The sequence below is a fragment of the Capricornis sumatraensis genome, chromosome X (genome assembly GCF_032405125.1).
Source record: "Capricornis sumatraensis isolate serow.1 chromosome X, serow.2, whole genome shotgun sequence".
Classification (NCBI taxonomy): domain Eukaryota; kingdom Metazoa; phylum Chordata; class Mammalia; order Artiodactyla; family Bovidae; genus Capricornis; species Capricornis sumatraensis.
The window spans coordinates 38,604,499-38,621,017 of record NC_091092.1 but is presented as its reverse complement, the minus strand read 5'-3'; the positions used below and the strand labels follow the sequence as shown (position 1 = coordinate 38,621,017).

Below are 16,519 nucleotides of genomic sequence, written 5' to 3'. Positions count from 1 at the left end.
AGTCGTGTCCAACTCTTCACGACCCCATGGACTGCAGCCCACCAGGCTCCTTGTCCATGGAATTTTCCAGGCGAGAGTACTGGACTGGGTAGAGGGGATATGAGGAATGCTGAATTAACTCCCCAAACCATATTTCTTTCTCCTTTCATAGCAGCCCTAGCAGCCAGTTGCTTGGCATCTAGGGTAGGCAACACAACTCTTGTACCCAAAACTGTAGCTGAGTTCAGTTCTGTACATATTTCTGGAGTCTGTATAATATTGTACAAGGTACCATGCCAGGCATTTTGAATAAGGAGAGATTTTAAAATATGACTGGGGCATAAAGCCTGTCCTCACAGAGTTTACAACTTAGTGGTGATGTGCTAAGGCAGGAGGGAAAGGAGACTAAGACAAATACTCAGAGAACTATAACACAAGTATGCATAGAAAGAGTGCAGATTAAGACCTGAGGAAGGTCAGAATGGTGTTTATTAGTAATACTGCTTATTAGCTGTGTGACCTTGGGAAATTAAAGTTCTGTAAATTTACCTTTCTTTGTTGTAAATGGGAATAATAACTAGAAAATAGAAGAGTGGGATAAAGAATATAAGGCAGGACACATTCTTTTTTAAATTTCAATTTATTTGAATTGGAGGCTAATTACTTTATAATATCGTGGTGGTTTTTGCCACACGTTGACATGAATCAGCCACAGGTGTACATGTGTCCCCCCATCCCGAACCCCCCTCCCACCTTCCTCCCACCCCACCCCTCTGGATTGTCCCAGAGCACTGGCTTTGAGTGCCCTGCTTCATGCATCGAACTTGCACTGATCATCTGTTTCACATATGGTAATATACATGTTTCAATGCTATTCTCTCAATTCATCCCACCCTTGCCTTCTCCCACAGAGTCCAAAAGTCTGTTCTTCATATCTGTGTCTCTTTTGCTGTCTTGCATATAGGATTGTCATTACCATCTTTCTAAATTTCATATGTGTGCGTTAATATACAGTATTGGTGTTTCTCTTTCTGATTTACTTCACTCTGTATAATAGGCTCAAGTTTCATCGACCTCATTAGAACTGCTTCAAATGTGTTCTTTTTTAAATAGCTGAGTAATATTCCATTGCGTATATGTTCCACAACTTCCTTATCCACTTGTCTGCTGATGGACATCAAGGTTGCTTCCATGTCCTAGCTGTTGCACATTCTTCACAGTCAATGAATGGTGGTTTCCCTGGTGGCCCTGCCCCATTGCTGTGTATGTATTGGGTTGGGTGGAAGTGGATGGGAGAAGGCATCATGAAGGAAATAGCATCTGAGACAAACCTGAAAGGAAGGATAGTCTTTTGAAGGTTAGGAATCAGGAGGTAGGTGGAGAAACACTGTGAGCCAAAACTGTGGAAGTAGGAAAGAACTGGAATGATTCAGTGAATGCTGCTGCTGCTGCTAAGTTGCTTCAGTCGTGTCCGACTCTGTGCGACCCCATAGATGGTAGCCTACCAGGCTCCCCCGTCCCTGGGATTCTCCAGGCAAGAACACTGGAGTGGGTTGCCATTTCCTTCTCCAATGCATGAAAGTGAAAAGTGAAAGTGAGGTCGCTCAGTCATGTCCGACTCTTAGCGACCCCATGGACTGCAGCCCACCAGGCTCCTCGTCCATGGGATTTTCCAGGCAAGAGTACTGGAGTGGGGTACCATTGCCTTCTCCGTCAGTGAATGCTACGTAGTCCCATTTTGCTAGAGTGTCAGCCTTTTCTACCTAAACTGTGATACCCCAAACTAGCAGGATCAGCATCACCTGGGAACTTGTTAGAAAAGCAGAACACAACCCAGACTTATTGAATCAAAATCTGCATTCTAACAAGATCCCTGGGGAACATGTGTGACCATTAGAGTTCAGGAAGTGTTGAATAGAGAACAAGCTGGGGCATCATAGGAGACAAGGCTCAGAGTGGCAGGGCCTTATTTATTAGGAAGGACTTGACCAAGGAGTTTGGGAAGTCATTAAAACATGCTTGGAGGATCACCATCCTTAAAAATCCACCTGTCATCTGCATCACACCTTGAAAAAGGTGACTTAAGCATCATTTTGGCTCTGAAAGTGCTTATGCTCACCACCGTGCACGCAGGCTCCTTAGCGGAAGAGGACTTTGGCCATTTTCTTTCTCCTTGCTTCTCCATTCCCTTCACTTTCCCATTCATCTTTTACAGCTACCCTTGCTTCAGCTAAACCAGTTATACAGAATATTGAACTCTCAAACTTGACAAAGTAGGTTTCATTTGTTTGACACCAGCTAAGACCTGGAGCTGAGAAATGTTCATTTGTTTTGGCTGCTAACCCCTGTGGCTGGAGTGTGATATTGCAGTCCAAATCTTTTTAGAAATTGTAAATATTCCCTCAGAAGTAGCAGGTGGAATTGCTGGGTAGCAAGAGTTTAAAATGTGGAGTCTGAGGTTTTTAGGCCACAACTAAGGAAGGAGGAGAGGCTCCTAGGGATGGATAAATCCTACGAAAGCACCTGCCAGCACCTCAAAGGCCTGGCTATTATTCTACCCCCTTACTTCAAGAATTTTAAATTAAAAAGTAATTTGGAGACCCTCTTTCCCCCTTTACCATGGAGTCCCATATCTGATTTAAAACTGAAGTCAACTGGAAAATAGGACTCAGGTTACATAGATTCGTTTTATGCACAAATTAGCTATAATGCTCCTTTTGCCAAAAACTGATATTCTGTTTTTTCAACATTGATGTCTGTCTGGAGATTGCCTCCTTGAATTGAATTTACTAGCTTTCTCAAGACCTGACCATTTTCTTTTAAAGAGAACTAGTCCAGAGTAGAATTGTATTTCTTTTTGCTAAGGTTGAACCACCTTAAGTCTGTGGGCTGCAGCTGCAAATGGGAAGTGGCAGGGACCCACTGGGTCACATTTTGGTGCTGTAACCTGGGGCAATCATTAAAAGTGTTAGATTGCTTCAAGAAGGTTAGTCCTAATTTGACCTGATAGTAGAAAGCTCTGTAAAGTAAATTGTGGCAGTGACTATTACAGCAGCTGGGCACAAAGAGATCATTGATCTTCTTTGAGAAGAATCATGGAAATTCTTCAGTGCTTTCCACAAAGCCCAGAAATCATTTGCATCTGTATTGCAGACATCATTGCATGTGAACTCCTTGACCTGCAGACTGGACAATTCACTGGGAACCACACTTCATTCCAAGATGTTTCATCCCCTGGTTCCATTGGATAATAAATGTCATTCTACAAGGACCCTCTCCCCACCCTTCCACAATATGTGTACTTTCTAAAGTGGCCTCATATGTGTTATGAAGTCAGAGAATCTATATTTTGACATGACATGAAGTAACAGCTGGTCAACTGTCTAAACCTGTCAACCTGGTTTTAGATGAGATTACATTACCACATGGACTTGTTTAATTGTGAACTTAAGATAAAATAGCAGAAATCTATAACACTGGTGTTTATTATCTATTTTCCTTTATCAATCCATGCTTCCTTTTAGACAAACTGTATATTTTGTAGACTTAGGCGATGCGGAGACAAGATGGGAAGAGAAATGAATGAGCAAGGATCAAAGTTTTACTAACGTTATCCTCAGGAATGAAAGGTCAAATGCTATGAGAAATTTATAAGACTTTAGAACATTTTTTGTTCTGTTAATTGTTGGTGACTCCCTCATTTGTTTTTCTTTCAGTGATTATCAGTAGAGTCCATAAAAAATTAGACATGTCATATGCTCATTTTAGGGACATTAAGCAAGTTAACAATTGAACAAAATGTATCACTAGTGGTAAAGAACCTGCCTGCAATTCAGGAGACATAAGAGATGCGGGTTCAATTCCTGGATTGGGAAGATCCCCTGGAGGAGGGCATGGCAACCCACTCCAGTATTCTTGCCTGGAGAATCCCCATGTACAGAGGAGCCTGGCAGACTATGGTCCATAGGGTCGCAAAGAGTCGGACACAGCTGAAGTGACTCAGCACACATGCACACTCATATCCTACTTCACACACAGTTTGGGAGAGATGAAAAGAACCCTCCAAACAGAATAAGTGATAGCTTTTATAAAGGTAAGGAAAGCAAGCTGAATTCCTCAGAGAATAGCAAGGAATGGCCCCCAGGCTAAGAAGTACTCCCTGGATTTAGGCCTGTCAGGATATCTATAGATAAGATTCCTGCTTTGCATAGAAGAATGAACTAGATAGCCCTGAAAGTTTCTTCCTAGGAAATCTGCTGGTTCAGTGGTTAGAACTCTGTGCTTTCGCTGCTGTGGGCTGCATGGTGCAGAAAAAGAAAGTTTCTTCCTTATCTAATATTTTCCTAATATCTTCCTTATCTAATAGTTCCATCATGTCTAGAAGAAAAATGGTAGAAATAGTTTCCATAAGAGATTTAAAGATAAATTCTGTAGTTTGGGTAAGAATTAAAATAACATAATTGCTAATACTTTATGTTGAAGCCATAACTGAAATTTCTACAATAAGAATTCTTAAAAATTAAGTGGTGGTGATTTTCCTTCTAGAATTTAGATAGTTTTAACGGGGCTATTTTATTTAAAATAGCACTCTCAAAGTGGATTGGGCTTTCCTGGTGGCTCAGATGGTAAAGACTCCACCTGCAATGCAGGAGACTCTGGGTCGGGAAGATCCCCTGGAAAAGAGAATGGCTGGCTACCCACTCCAGTATTCTTGTCTGAAGAATCCCCCTGGATGGAGGAGCCTGGCAGGCTACAGTCCATGGTGTTGCAAAGGGTTGGACACAACTGGGTGACTAACACACACACTCAAAGTAGATCACATATACATGACACAGAAAAGATCCTAAAAGTACCTATTGATTTACTGATTTATAGGTTGATTTAATGCCACTTAAAGGAGGAATGAAACAGTACAATAAGAGTAGCTAAGAAGCGCTAGTGTCATAGGAATTTGCTATGTCTATAGCTCTTGTTCTTGAACTACAAATCTTTGGAGACTGTATTGGATTTTGGATAAGGTAAAATGTGGATTTGTATTCAGTGGATGAGCCTTCTGGGTGGGATGTCTCTCCTTGATATGAGATCTTTTTCTATAAGTAACAAGGCTGAGATGGTGTGCTACATTATCAGAATTTTCATATATTTGAATCATTTATGAGGTGGATACACAGAAAGTACTAGAAATCTCAGTCTTATTCAGTGCCAAACAAAAGTCTGTACATTAGTACAGGGAACAAAATACTTAAGTCCTTAAAGTTATCATCTGGGAGTAAATAAAAGGGAAGAACAATTACAGTCAAATGTCTACGACTAAATACATTTAATTCATCAGATTTTGTTCTTGGACTCCTTCAGTTTTGAGAAAACAGTACAAACGGCAATAAGAGGTTCAATGATGAAAGTAAGGTATATCCTTGGAGGGCAAATTCAGACCAATCTCCTCACATTCTATGTCAAAAATTCAATACGTTATAAATGGAAATTAGCAGTTAATATTTATTGAGCATCTGCTATATGCCAGAGGTGATGCAGAATGTTCCACATACATGTCACATAATCTTATTTTTAACAGTCCCATGAGTTAGTGTTATTAGCCTCCTTTTACAGCTCATAGTTCTGAAGCTCTGTAAGATCCTCAGTCATCTACTTAATAAGGCAGAAAAATGGACTAATATATTATTCTATGAAATTATCAAATGCAAAAGAAAAAATTCTTCTGATTAACCATTATTAATAAGAACCTCCTAATCCCATGCATTCCTTTCAATCAAGATTTTCAGTTCAGTTCAGTTCAGTTGCTCAGTCGTGTCCGACTCTTTGCGACCCCATGAATCGCAGCACGCCAGGCCTCCCTGTCCATCACCAACTCCCGGAGTTCACTCAGACTCGCATCCATTGAGTCAGTGATGCCATCCAGCCATCTCATCCTCAGTCGTCCCCTTCTTCTCCTGCCCCCAATCCCTCCCAGCATCAAAGTCTTTTCCAATGAATCAACTCTTCGCATGAGGTGGCCAAAGCTTCAGCTTCAGCATCATTCCTTCCAAAGAAATCCCAGGGTTGATCTCCTTCAGAATGGACTGGTTGGATCTCCTTGCAGTCCAAGGGACTCTCAAGAGTCTTCTCCAACACCACAGTTCAAAAGCATCAAGATTTTACCATCCTGTAATATAGTATTCAAATGATGGAGATGCATTTGAAATTTAATTATTTTAAGTAATATTGATATAATCAACATCAGAACTTTTAAACTGTGTCATTAATTCTTTATTCTAACTATATGAGTTCATAGAATGAGTCAGCTACCCCACCCTATTGAGAATTCATTCCTTCAACACTCACTATGTGCCAGGCATGGTGCTAAGCACCAAGATGCTGGAGATATGGCTATAGGAGAGAAAGAGAGACAGATCCTCCTTAGAAGAGCTACTTACAAACTTCAAACTTGCCGGGGAAAAGTTTGTTTTAATTTAACCTCTGAGCCACCAGGAAAGCCCTAGAATATATATATATGTTTGCTTATCTTTGCAACAGCCCTGTGAAGTGTTATCATTCCGCTTTTACACATTATGAAGGTAAGACTAAGGGCAATCACATAAATTTCCAGAAGCTACCCAGATAGGACTTCCCTGGTAGCTCAGCTGGTAAAGAATCCGCCTGCAATGCAGGAGACCCCGGTTCGATTCCTGGGTCAGGAAGATTCCCCCGGAGAAGGGATAGCCTACCCACTCTAGTATTTATGGGCTTCCTTGGAGGCTCAGATGGTAAAGAATCTGCCTGCAATGCGGGAGACCTGGGTTCAATCCCTGAATTGGGAAGGTCCCCTGGAGGAGAACATAGCAACCCAGTCCAGTATTCTGGAGAATCCCCATGGAGAGACGAGTCTGATGGGCTACAGTCCATGTGGTTGCCGAGAGTCGGACACGACTGAGCAACTAAGCACAGCACACCCAGATAGTAAATGATAGAGCCAGGATTTGAACCCCAATCTCTCAGGCTTCAAAGCATATATTGTTTCCACTATAATAGTCTATCTTCCATGGAACTTGTTTTGATCAGCCTGATATCGCAGAAAGAAATACCAAGAAAAGTCTCAGAATAGTACACTAATCATATTGGACTCTATGACTATTCAAGTGCAAGAAATACATTCATTTGTAAATTATATAAAAACTAATCTTCTTTGAAAATAGTCTTGGTCATGATCTGAATGTTTTCTAGTGTTAGTGTTAGGTGCTCAGTTGTGTCCAACTCTTTGTGACCCCGTGGACTGTAACCCACCAGGCTCCTCTGTCCATGGCGTTCTCCAGGCAACACTACTGGAGTGTGTTGCCACTTCTTTGTCCTGGTGATCTTCCCAAACCAGGAATTGAATCTGGGTCTCCTGCACTGTAGCTGGATTCTTTACAGTCTGAGCCAGATAGCAATTGGTGTTTGTTTCTTTAGTTCTGGTCATGGTAGGGATTTAATAGGACATGGATAGGATGCAGTGAATGGTTGAGTTAAGATACAGAAGCAAGTTTTTTTTTTTTTTGCTTAGTTACTCAGATGATGTAAAAGAAAATGTTTGACAAGTCCCAGAAGACATTTTAATGGAGGTGTTCCAAGTGGAATCTGATTGCAGAACAAATGGTATTTGTTCCATGGGCTGAAAACAGCATAGAGATACTTTTCATTAAAAACAAGAATGTGAAGCCATTTTGTTAGCACCTTAACATTCATTTTACTGAAATTTGGTTGACATTTAGCTGACTGGATTCCAAATTATCATTGACATTTTACAACATTTCCTTAAAAATTGTACAGCTGTGGGCTATAGAAAAATTGAGAGGTAAAGAGTGAACCATAGCAAGGCAACTTGATTCCTCTTTTGATAGGATTAGAGGACCAGTAGATAAAAGACTTAGGAAAGATCACCTAACTTTGGGTTTTTAACAAAGCTCTTTTTTTTTAATTTTTTTTTTTTTTAACAAAGCTCTTGATTCCACATTTCATGAAGCTTTAATGGCAACACTTTAAATTCCAGGTGCTGCTGCCAGAGGAGTAAGAAACTATCTCTGTTCACCCCTGACTGAAACATATAAGACTTGGGAATAAAAAATGCCTTTTGCCATTTTATATTGTGCAGTAGCGAGTAGTAAAGTGACCATGCTCTGAGATCATTTGAAGAGAATGGGATTAATACTACCCAAACCTGGCTTGTAATTTCCCATCATTCCAACTACTAAATAACTCCCTTGCAAGTTTTATATCTTTGTTTCCTTTTCTGGTTTGCTTATAGTCTTCTTTTTTGGAAATCCTTATATTATTGTTGGCAGTGACTTTAACACCAGGATAGGTGGGCTACAATCCAGGGGGTCGCATAGAGTCAGACACAACTGAGTGACTAAGCACGCACACACACAGTCTAATGTTATATCTGCATCTATTCAACAATCCTCGCAATGAAAGAAAGGAAAAAAAATGTCAAGAGATAATCTAAAAAATATGTGACCAAACTTTTCAAAGAAAGAGTAGGTCCATCCATAGCCATATTTAAAGAGGGTCCTAGCTCTTTAGGCTTCCCAGGTGGTGCTAGTGGTAAAGAACCTGCTTCCTACTGCAGGAGATGTAAGAGACGTGGGTTCAATCTCTAGGTTAGGAAGATCCCCTGCAGAAGGAAATGGCAATCCACTCCGGTGTTCTTGCCTGGAGAATCCCATGGATAGAGGAGCCTGGAGGGGCTACAGTCCATAGGGTCACAAAAAGTTGGACATGACTGAAGCAACTTAGCACACAGCACTCTCTTTCAGGGAAGTGATAGCCATAATGTTATTTATGGTCATAAACGTTAATTTCCAAGAAACAGGAAGGATCTTACAAATGACAGAGCTGCAGCTCTTACAAAAGACAGAGTCTTATAACCCTATATTTTAATTCTGTGCTTATCAACAAGATCTGTAAAAATGGCAGAGGGCAACTAATTGGCTTTAAGGAATTCACCTATTACTGCCAAGCTTTTAAGATAGACAGTTTCCCTCTAGTGGCTCATACAATAAAACCTAGAGACATCCCAGTCCTTAATGGAGTCTGGATTTTGGCTTTCTTTTTCTTCTTTAGGGTTGAACCAGCTGCCCTTTGACCCTGCCAACAACAACGAGCCCCTGCAGTTTGGTAGTGCCAGTGGCCCTCTGGTCACAGAAGGCCTCATTGAGAATGGAGGGGAGTCAAGCAAGAAAAGAAAGAGAACAAATGCTCCTTCAGGTAAGCTAGGCAATAATCCATGCTCTTAGGCCAGTGCCACTGAGTCAACACTGTCCCAGAGCCTTGTATGGTGGTGGGCACTGGTCTAGGTTTTGTAGGAGCTATAGAAATGAGAAAGAGGCCCCTGCCCTCAAGGAATTCATGGTGGAATAGAGGGAGGAAAAAGCACATACTTAAATAACTCCAATCATAAACGAGAGTACTGCTGTGGTAAATGTGTAAAAGGGAAGCAAACCTGTGGGAGCACAAACAGGGGACGAGTTTCAATCAGCTTTGGGCATCATGGAACACTTCAAAGCAGACGTGGCATCTGTAGCTGGCCCTTGAATGGATAGGCTTAAGACAAGAAGAGGTGAATAAAAAACATTCGATTAATGCAGAAAGAATTACATGAGTGAATGATGTCACTGTACATCTTTCTTTGTATGTACAAGTAGTAGGAACCGTCACTTGTACTTCTCATGTGGATAACTGCCTATATTTGCATCTCCCCACCCCACCCCTGTTCCTCCCAGCACACACCATGCCCGCATGTGTTCCATGCCCTCATAGCTCTCTTAGAACAGCTGATGAACAGATTGTTCGAAATCCTGTATAACAGCTAACTGAATTTTTAGCCTCCCCTGCAATTACCCCCATCGTTCATGCTCTGTTGGCCTAGTCGCATGTTATATTTCTCCAAAACAAGTAGAGGGGTGGAAATGGGAGAACCAGATCTTCACTGATCACTTCAAATATTAAGTGATTAAATATTAAAATATTAATATAAATATTAAAGTAAGGGAAAATATTTTTAAAATTTCATCTCTTTGTTACTTGGCTATTCGTTTGAAAATAGTATCTGTAATCCATAGAGACTGATCTGAGATTTTAACATAGACCTAATAGACATGCGCATGGGGTTTGGAGTTTTGTTTCATTCTGTTTTTTACTATTACTTTCACATTCACCTTATAAAATGGAGCATGTTTACAAACATACAACATCATACCTGACTCTTAGATCATAGGTCTTTCTGCTTATAAATCAAGATATTTGTTCAATACAAGTTTGGAAAACAAAAATACAGTAAATCATTAGCTATCTAGAGCCCTCAAGAAAAGTGTGATTTTTTTTGTTTTTTGTTTTTTTTAGAAAGGCATGGTATACAGCTAAGGAAATGGCTTGAGTTGTAATCCTAGCTCTCTCTGTCTGTGGCTGCTGGTGGATTTCTTAACCTCTCTGACTTTCAATTTCTTCAACTGTAATGTTAAAAATGGCACTAAAACCTCTTAAGATTATTAATAGAGTTGAGTGAAATTAGATAAATTGTTTAGCTTGGAATCTGCACACACTTCCTCCCTTAATAAATCCCTTCATAAATGTTGCTATTTTGTTATTATATGATAATATTACAAACTTCATTGTTTTAAACATCAATACATTTCACATTTTTAGGTTAACATTGTGAATACAAATTGTGTCTGTGTAACATCTGTCTTTTTAAGTCATATATTCAACATAATCTAAACTTTGCTTGACCATTTAAATGCAAAATTCCAGTCATTAGTCATTGTACGGTGATGGACATGAGTTTGAGTAAGCTCTGGGAGTTGGTGATGGACAGGGAAGCCTGGCGTGCTACAGTCCATGGGGTTGCAAAGAGTCAGACATGACTGAGCGACTGAACTGAACTGAACTGTGCTACAATACTCTATTATACTTTTTTGGGTTTACTAAGGAATATAAATCTTTTAACTTTAAGCTGTCCTAGACTGTAGTGGCTTTTTAGTTATTACAGCCACATCAGCACCATTTTATCCACGTCCTGTCTCCTTTCTGCAGCCTGCACTCATCTCTAGTTCTCTGACTGTCCCTTCTGTAACAGCCTCCTTTCTCCTTCTAATCAGTTACAAACTTAAAAAAAAAAAAAAAACAAGCAAGATCTCCAGGTCAGTGTGTTAAATGAATATGTTAAGTAAGAGTTAAATCACCTGTGAGAGAACCTGCTATGGAGAGAGATACAAGATTTAGGGCATCAACTTTAAAACATCTATTTTGGCTGCTCAGACGCCTTTTTTGATCACCTAGTTTTTCCACTGTGTTCATGGTGAGTGATGTGCTGGTTTAGAATAATACCTCCGGAACACTGGTTAGCTCATGAGGGTGGAGAAAAGGGGCATGTATTAATCTGAATTGTGAACCGACTTTTAAAGAATCGCAGTTTTATTCCTAATGAGCATACTCAGTGAGAGCAAAGTAACTGTTGCAGATATAGGATTTTAGCAGTAGATTATGTTAACCTATAATTAGCAGAATCAATTTGCATTCAAATAATGAATATGGGTAAGCTCTTAAAAAACAGTATGTTCTTAAAAATAGGTGAACTAGGCCCCTGGCAGGCTCTATTATCTCCCTTGTAATCTTTTTCACACTATTTCCTTAGTGAACCCTTTCTTTGTAAGTATAATAGTACAGTGGTAACTCCAGCCCAGGTTAAATTACCACAAATTCTAAATTAGTGTAGTCCAAATTAATGATATTTTACTATACAAAGAGTCTCATAATTGTTCACCTGGCAATCTTATGGTATTATAAATGAGCAGATTGTTTTATAAGGGTATTTTCTTCTATGCAGTTCTAGACAAAAGGAAGAGGGAATATATTTTGTGAGTAGGAACTTCTGCTTCTTTTATCACCATTGCCTGCATCCTAGCAAGAAGGAAAGCCAGGGGCTACCAGCCATTTCAGTTCTAAGCTGAGATACTTATGCAGCCATTACATTGCTCAACCCTGTGACCTCTTTGAATCAAAACTCTCTCTCTCCCTCTCTATCACTACACATGATGGAGAGTCCCATGCTTGCAGCTCTGGTTCCTCACTATACATTCTGTTCTTCCTTTCCCACCCCTCATACCTCACCCTTTTCTACAAACTGCCTCTCTCTTTTTATACTAGAATTGATCTCTTAAAGGTCGCCAACAACCTCCAAATTGTCACAGTCAGTGGCCCTTTGACAGGTCTCAGCTACCTTGACCTGTTTGCTTCATTTTATGCTGTTAACAACCTCACCTTGCTTGAATTCTTTCCACTTCTGCTTTCCTTAGCAATACACTTTGCACATCCCTCTTCCTTTTCCAACTCTTTCAGGCATTCTTTCTCCTTTTCTTCCTGCCTCTGCTTTAAGTGAGTATACTATTATCCACGGGCTTCTCTTGTGGCTCAGATGGTAAAGAATCCGCCTGCAATGCAGGAGACCCAGGTTTGATCCTGGGGTGGAGAAGATACCACTCCAGTGTTCTTGCTTGGAGAATCCCGTGAATAGAGGAGGCTGGCGGGCTACAGTCCATGGGGTTGCAAAGAGTCAGACACGACTGAGCAACTAAGTATGCTCGCACTATTATCCACATTTATAGGTAAAGAAATAAAGGATGAATAAACTTTCCTAAGAATGAGCATTTAGCAAGTGGTTTGACTAGACCTGCAACTCCAAAGCTTTTCTCTCACTACTTTCCCAGAAGTATTGTGTCTGTAGATGTTAGGAGTCTGGGTCTGTTACTAAAATGCATAGTAAGCATTGGTGGCACACTAGGGAAAGCTGTGTTTGTTGAGAGTAAGGTGAGCAGCACTTGGATTTGATCATCTCTAGGATCCCTTCAAAGGTGGAGATCCCATTGCCCCTTCTTTTCAGCTACTCCCCCAACAAGTTTTCTGTTTCCACCAAGATTGTCTGGTACCTTGCTCCAAATAGGCAATGGGCCTGCCTACTTCGGGACCTTGCTCATGCCATTTACTTTGCCTGGCATGCTTGTCCTCTTTTTTCACATGTCAAAATCATTTCCAAGGGACAGCACCTATTACAAGTCATACCTTCTCCAGGAAGCCTTCTGGGGCATCCTAGTTAGAATTATTCACTCATACCTCTGAAACTCCTTGGTCATTATATTCATATGAATCACCTGCCACTGATTATAGACCACCTTGGACTATTGGCTACTTGTTCATACTAATGTATCTTAACTTTTCAACTCAGTCATCAGCCCCTGATTGGAAGGGCCCCTGTGCCATATGCTTTTTGGCAGAGATACAGTCTTGCCTACAATAGATGTTAAAGAAATGTTTGTTGACTGATCAAATATCTGGCAGAAGAATTACTTTCACTTTGCCTTAGTATTCTCCGTTATTCTCTTATCACTCACAGGGCAGACCTGTGCACAAGCTAGGCACTCAGTATCTAATGTTGATTAAGTGACTGCCTCACTCGTCCCTAAAGATCAGACTCCAGACATTCATGAGATTATATCCCTAGAGCAACCACACATTGCATCTGTGTGCTTGTGAAACAGATACTGACCCTAATGGAATCTTTTCCTCTTAACTGGATGAAATTTCACGTGTGCCCAAGGGAAACTGACAGCTGGAATTTGGGTGTCCTGTCCCAACTCCTCTGTGAAGTAGATCCATAACCTGAATTACATATTAGTGTGTATTTGGCCATAAACTCTTTCTATGTGGATCTGGTTGCTTTGCACTCTTAAGGTGACTTCAGAATTCTTCAGTGTGTTTGCTCTCAAATTTCACCTTTTCCCCATGGAAATGTTTCCTGGTGATGCTGCAGCTGCACAGATTTTCTAAGATTGTGGTGAGTCCGCTTATTCACATGGTTCTCTATGGCCAAAGAGTTAGAAACATTTTAAACCCTTGACAAATTGTAGTGCCATGTTCCTATCCAGGAGATACCAGCTGTCTCCTGGTTTGAGATCCACCTGGATTTGTAGAAGCAGAAATACCAACCCTTTTTGCAAATACTTCCACTGAAGTGGAAGAATCTATGAGTCAGCAAGGCCAACCAGATGATGACTAAAATAAAATGCACCATTTTAAGCATCAACATCACAGTACACTGGCATTCTAATAAGATGCCAGCTCATTGAAAGAGTGGGCAACTAACTTGGGGATAATTATGATACCAGAATGATCATCCAGATGTAGACATAGTCCTGCCTCTATTGCCTTCCCTCATAGTTCTGTATTGAAAGATAGGTTTGCGTTTAATTATGTGATGCCTAATACTGGCAAAAATAAGCAATTTTGCCAAAGTTCATGTGAATGATGAATAGCTCAGTATGAAAAGAAGGGCCTTCAACCATTTTCCATTTGCAATGACTGAACCCTAAGAGTACAAGTTTTCCAGGAAGACCCTTCAGTTTAATGATAATTTGCATCGATATTGTGATTCTCTTAATATATTTTCATATTCATTTCACTTTCCAGATGAGGTGCTAATAACCAGAGAGGAGACATAACTTTGACTGAGATGGAGTGGTATCACCGGGAATGTTAGGATATTCTAAGGACCTCCAGACAGTTTCTAAACTTGATCATAGACTCCTAACTCAGTTCTCACGGTTTCCTTTAGAATTCCTAGAAGTTGGAATGAGACTTGACAATATAAAAGACAGTGAACAGTTCCAGCACTGCCAAGACTAAATTAACAAGGAGAGGTTCAGTCAGACATAAAGAAGAACTATGTTGGAATGAGTTATCAGAGGAAGTTGTTTAAGCCTGCTTGGAAAAGAAATCTAAAAATGGGATCAACACTCATCTGCCTGAGAGTACTTTTGTTCCTTTCTTACCTAGAAGAGGGGCAATGAACCAGGAAACTTTTCAATGACACTTTCAGCCCTTTGATTTACCTCAGCCTCACAAGGCTAAGACTTTTATTTCATATGTACTTTGAAGTCCACAAATGAAAGCATTGATTGTTTTTAAAGAGAGAAAATGCCACCATTTTATATCTTGGTGTGTGGTATTTCTAGCATGTCAGCTGAATTATTATATTGCCAAAGGCAAGAAGAGCCTATTGTTCCTTGAGATGGAATTAAAATAAGAAAAAGAGTAGACTAATAGCCCTACTCAATTTCTTTAGTCCTTTGGATGTTTTTATCTGGTTACAGTTTCAAAAAATAAAGCCGCATCTTGATAACTAGGGATCAAAAAGTAAGCTGTCTTCTTTCTCAGTTCTGATAGAAACTCAGTGTGAAATTTTTCATCTTCAAGGACTGTCCGGAGGAGGGGAGATTGAGTGTGGCACAGAAGATGCAAGATAGAAAAGTGCAAACACACCTCTCTTAACTTGCTCCAACCATCTGAATAGCTTTGGAATGATTTTGTGACTTCTTTGTACCTCCTAAGTTCTCTCACAGACCTGAAGTATGAGTCAGCCTCATGTGTTGGTAATATAGATGCTAATGATATAGGTGTTGAGTCATAGTATTTCAGAGTTGAAGGCAATCTTGTCTAACTCCATCATTTTCACAAATGAAGAAACTAAAAGCCAGAGAAGGGACTTTTCTAAAGTCATGTGATTAATTATGAATAGTAGCAGAACCAGAACTGCTTATTACCAGACCTTTATAATCATTTCAAGTTGGCTAGGACTATGGCATGTGATTGATTCATTTGTATTGAAGCAAGTTTATCTGTGAACTAGAGGAGCTGCCTTCCTCCATGCTAGTAGTATCAATATTGCATGATTTGTAGCAAGCTAACGCAATGGTATATAGGTCCCATATCTGTTCTGTCTGCCACACAGGGAAGAGCCCTTTGATCTCAAACTAGAAAAATAGTTTGAATCTGGGAAACACCTATGAGGAAATTGCTTTTGTAGAGCTACAAGTCCAGCAGCTCAGCAAATCACAGAAGCAGCTCTTTGTGACACCTGCTTACTTGGCAGGGAACAGTTTGTTTCCCCCATCCCAGCCTACCCTACGCCCACTACATCCAAATAGGAAAAAAAATTCATAATCATGTTTTATCTGTTATTTAAGCTTTGTCGCATAATTTTGTCTAGAGGATCTCTTTCAATTTCTCAATTTTGAGGGTAAAGACTTGTCTGATAAAAATCAGTTTTAGGTCAGTAAAATCCAATTTCATAGTAAAAGGATTCTTGGATTTGGAAAGGTTGTTTCTCTCCTGTTAACTTAGTAAAGTCATCAAAGCAAGTGTTGTTCTTGACTTTGAGGTTTATATGGGCTTCCGTGGCCTCACTGGCCTCAGAGAGAAATAAGCATACTTAGACATGTTATATGAAGAACACTGAAGACTGTGAGTTTAGTACTCAATTTGCCACTTGCAAGTCTTTGGACCTAGGGAAAATCACAGAAGCCTTTTCCAGTTGCTACTTCTGTTAAATGGGAAAAGTGTTTTGAAAACTATCAGATACTACTTGTATAGTTGCTACTACTGCTGCTTGTCGAGTTTGCGAGTGTGAGTGCTCTGCTCCTTTCAATTCTGAGTCAAACTGAGAGCAAACACGAAA

General features: G+C 40.1%; 1 protein-coding gene across 1 annotated transcript in view; it reads left to right on the top strand.

The window, feature by feature from the left end:
- The first annotated feature begins 9,167 nt into the window (after positions 1-9,167).
- The window catches only part of ENOX2 (ecto-NOX disulfide-thiol exchanger 2), a 171,361-nt gene continuing 164,009 nt past the window's right edge, over positions 9,168-16,519 (top strand). Inside the window, exon 1 of the mRNA XM_068962345.1 lies at positions 9,168-9,219. The gene's annotated coding sequence lies outside the window, so the exon portion shown is untranslated. The remainder of the gene's footprint in view (positions 9,220-16,519) is intronic.